Consider the following 5196-nt stretch of genomic DNA (forward strand, 5'->3'; position numbering starts at 1 on the left):
AGTTTGACTCGCTGGAACCCAATCCTTATTATGGATAAGTCAGGGTAGGCACGGCTTTGAGTTGATCTCACTAGCCCCTGCAATTGGATATGAAGCGAAAGTCCGGCTTTGAATTGATCTCATTGGTAGAGGTTGGAATTAAGAAAGTTGGATAAGGGGATCAGCTCCCCGTATATGTATGTGTGAGTGCTCCAGATTGCCTTTGATGTGACTGGACTTGATTTGTATGGTTTATATGAAGTTGTTGCATTTTATTTCTAAGGATGCACTAGAATTAGATAGTTGTAGAAATTGTATGTAAAATCGATATCTTACTCTATGAGTCGAACGCTCACTCTTATTCACCCTATTTTTCCAGGATACAGGAGGAGTTCTTTTTCAAAGTAACCTGCTCTTTTTCTCGCAGGTTTATTATTAGTTATTCATTTGTATAATTATTTCCTAAATTTGTAATATAGAATTCCACATGTGCTAATAATAGCATTGATATTGTCAGAGGCTGTAATAATTTAAGTTTTTGTTGATATTAATAAATGAAAATTTTTATGATATTTAAATAATTTGTAAAGGATGGTATCAGGGTTGAGCTGGGCTCCTCTGGTTTTAGTTTATAATGGTTATTAGGCTGGGTTGATCCGAATTAAAATTTTAATATTTTATTTTATTTTATTTACATATTGGGCCTTAGTTTTTGGCCCTAATTATGGATTTGTGAATAGTAAGGCCTATTACTGGCCTCGGAGGCTTTATACTGGCTCAGGTCCTAGTGTCATTCTAGCCTGCGAAATCAGGTCGTGACATTTTTAATAAGATTATCTAAATTTAGAAAACGACTTGCTCTTTTTAAAGAAAAATAAGTCTTTTTTTTTTTTTTTTTTTTTTTTTTTTTTGTAAAATAGCTTAATTTTCCCTTGGCAAAAGTTTCAATTTTTCCCAAGACTTATTAGGGCAGCTCAATTTGGTACATTTTCAACTTTTTGTCTAAATTAATATAGGAATTCCAATGTGAAAACCCAATATTTTATTTATTTATTTATCTTAATTAGCTAACAATATTTTAATATATTTATAAAAAAAAGAATATTTTATTGGATAGCCTACTTTTATATATATATATATATATTATTTTTGAAATTAAATATATATTTGTAATCTGAACAACCCAGTTCAATAACAACTCTTATCCCATTTTATACCTAATAAAACTCTTGAAATATATATACCCTAATCGTCTCTTTCTGCTAATAATATAAATTTATGATTTTTATTATTACTTGATCAGGGACAACTTCATGCGATCCACGTTTTGCGCTATAAACTCCTCCCACACACACACACACACACAAACACACACACACATATATATATATATATATATATATATATATATATATATATATATATATATATATATATATATTATTTTTATTATTACTTGATCAATTTTTTTTGGGTATGTAGGTGATTCGAATATTCAATTTGTTAGCTGAAATTGTATCTCTTTCATTGAATATAACTATTATTTCAGAGGTTTCAGGTGAGTAGTAATTATAGTATATGGTATCATTTTAGTCCCTTTTAAAATTTTTTAGCATTAAATTTGTTATTAAATGAAATTTTAAATCAATATTTTAACAAGTATTTTACATGTAACTTTCTAGAGTTTTATTTTATTATTAAATTTTAATTCAATTTTGATTAAATAATTTATTTTGTCAATTATTTCTGTATTAGAGCTATTAGAATTCCAAGAATAGGCCTTTAATGTCTTTTTATTGATTGATATCTGACTATGAAATTTGCTAATGTATTACATTAAATTAATTTGAGATTGATTTGATCTTATTGACCCTTTGAAATTTTTGAAATAAACTGTTGGAATTGCACTATTAGTTATTATTTGCTATCTGAAATTTTTGGGTTGATTTTGATTAATTTATGCAAATTGATTTTTCTGTTTTGAATTGGTACCTATACCTAGTATCTGTATCTGTTATCTGGCCCCACCATGTGGACTATCACAGTATTAGATTGCATTATTGAGTCATGCATCATTGCAATTTATGATTTGCATTAGTATCATATGCATTGATATCTGTGAAGGAGGAGGAAATTATCTAATATTTGGTAGCGCGCTTACTATCTGGCCTTTGGTAATATGGGGTATCATCACCCTGGTGTATTATACCATAAAATTTTATTGAATGAATTCCTTTTATATATATATTTTATGACATTATTTTATTAATGATTTTGATAGCATGAGCATGATTTTATTGAATAGAAAATTTATTGTGAAATTAATCAAGCGTCTGCTTGTTCCTATTCAGTTGTGTGTTGTAATTATCATTCACTGAGCATTAGCTTAAACCACGTTTTCTCTGTCTGTTATCTGTTTCAGATCAGTAGGATTCTGCAGTTGATCCAAATATTCAGTCCATTTTCTGGAGATGAATAATCTTTGATTTGTTCTCATGATATGCCTGAATTCATGTTTCTTTGGGCTAATAATTAGTTTAGTTTATTGAACAGTTTAAGTTTTTATTTGAAATCTGTAAAGATTTCGCTATTTACTTATGGGATATTTATGTTATTTATTCAGTGTTTTGTTTATTTGGATTTTATCTATTTTTTTGGAGTTAGTAATTGACAATATATTTTTTTAAGATACTCTGATAAGGCTTGCATGATTTAAGAATATTTAAATTATGCACCGGTCGCGATGCAAAATTTTAGGTCATGACTAATTTAGCCCAAAAATTAAAATTTATGGGCTAAGTTTCTTGGTTTAAATAAAAATAAAAAAGTTCAATCTTTTTTTTATTTTCAAGCAAAATTTCTTGATTCAAGTTCAAAAATTAAGAAATTTAATTTTTTTATTTTTTTAATTTTTAAGTTAAATTGAACTTAAATTGAAACTTTTGTGCTAATTTGAACAAAAAGTTGAAAATGAGTCAAATTGAATTTCCCCTGTCACATCCCGACTTAGCGGGCCCCAGCTCAAGCCCCTCTCTGGGTGGCCATCTTGCCGGCGTACCCCCCTAGAGGCCTGGCGATGCGACTCACAAGGTACTGTCCGCTTTAGTGGAGTTCAATCCCTTCGCCCTGCAGAGCTAGGATTCGAACCCATATCACCTCACGGGTTTGCTTCGCCTCTTACCAATTGAGCTGGACATTAAACTAAGTATGTTAATTAAGTTCATGAGTAAATTTAGTTGGATATTAGGGTTTGGAAGGGTGAAAATGTGAATTGGCTTAGGAAATTGTTAGGGCACATTGTAATGGTCAATTAGTGACCATTTTAGATATGTTGACCATAAATGGGACTGAAAAATGCTATGGCAAAGTGAGGTGAAATCTGCCCTATGGACAGCAGCATAGGGACTGAAATTTTAGTCCCTTTGCACAGCCATAACTTGGGCTGTGTAAGTCCAATTGAATTTTGGCCAATTGGACATGAAACTAGGCTTATAATGGCACATTTTTGCTGAAGAAACCATGCCCAAAAGACCAAAGCAAGAGGACCAAAACTTGGCCCCAATCCGGAACCCTGAAACTGCCTCTGCAGAATTTGACCAAATGAACAGTAACTGTTCATTTGGCCATAACTCACTGTAGATTTGGTCAATTGGTCTGAAATTTTTACAGCAACAAGTTAAGACATAGACAAACAACTTTCATGAAGGAACCTACCCCAAATTATGGCCAGAACCCAGTCAACCAAGTGACTCAAGTCACTGTTCATGTTACTGTAGATATGGTAAATCTGCAGAATTTGAAATCCGGCCAGCTTGGGTTTTTGAGCCATATCTGAGCTACAAAACTCCAAATGGAGTGATTCAAAAAAGGAAATTCAACTAGACAAAATAAGAAACAACTTTCATGTTTTACATTTCTTCAAATTCCAACAGTAACAGTGTCCAATGGAACAGTGAAGTTAGGGCATCAAAACTGAAATTTTCTGCTAGTGTGGGTTACACTTTGAAATTGCATTAACACTTAATGCCAACAAGTTTTAAACACCAAATGTGGTATGTTGGGAGTGCCAAAGGCAATGTACACATTTTTATTCTAAAAGTCAACATTTTTGTTGACCAATGATGAATAGTGACACTAAAAAGTTGAAATTCACAAATTGACAAATTTAAGAGTTTCAAATGCCCTAGTATACCTAACAAGATTGGTTTGGATAGTTTGGCATGCCAATAGGGTTCCGTTAGCAGTACTGCACATGGCAACAATGCCATTCTGTGATTTCATGGCTTTTAGCCATTCGACTTTACATTGAGACTTGGCCTTGTGCTCGACATTATTTACGACTTGTTAGTCGCTCATGCACACCGGAGATGCATATGCAACCAATGGTGTGACGGCGAGGTACTAGGTACCAAGGCGATTTACCCGTTATCCATCCGATGCCTAGTGTAGGTTACTTGGGGCAACCAAATGAATAAAAGTGAACAAAGTTAATGAATTAATGAATATACCAAAATCAAACAAAGAAAGCATACACTTTGCATACACATTTATTTTTTTGCTATTTTCTTCTATTATATTATTGCACCACTAAGCATTATTACTTAGCGCGTTGCTTTTGCCACGCGTAGGTACTGGAGATCCCGATCGTGAGCCCAGTAGACCACAGACTGGGTGAGTCCATCCGACGCTTCGCTGTCTGTGTCACCTCACTACCTGCAGTGCATCGGTAGGGCACTAGGTGTCAGTTTGTCATTTTGATATTTTGTAGTAGATTTGTATTTTCTCATATGTATTTGATCTCATGTAATATATTTTGATGTATATGTAAATTATGAAAATTGTATTTGTTAATGGAAAAGTAGATGTTTACTTGTGATTTACATGCGAACATCACATGTGAATGATGAATGAAAATGGAAATTGAAATGTGGAAATCATGATATTGAATTTGGTGTTGATAATGAATGTTTGAGAAATATTGTTGAGATTTTGGGATATTGGAGTTTGAGATGATGAAATAAAAGTATTGGAAGTGTTTTTAACAGTTCAAGAACGCAGTTTTCTCCATTTTTAGCAGGTACTCACGGATTTTCTTAAAATTTTTCTGAACCTTAAATGCATGATACTTTTGATAAATGGTTTAAATAATTTGTATTTCATAAATTATGTGCAAAAGCATTTTCTAAATTAATTGAGAAATATTAGAGTGTGCCGGTA

This window comes from Hevea brasiliensis, chromosome 8 (genome assembly GCF_030052815.1).
Source record: "Hevea brasiliensis isolate MT/VB/25A 57/8 chromosome 8, ASM3005281v1, whole genome shotgun sequence".
Lineage (NCBI taxonomy): Eukaryota > Viridiplantae > Streptophyta > Magnoliopsida > Malpighiales > Euphorbiaceae > Hevea > Hevea brasiliensis.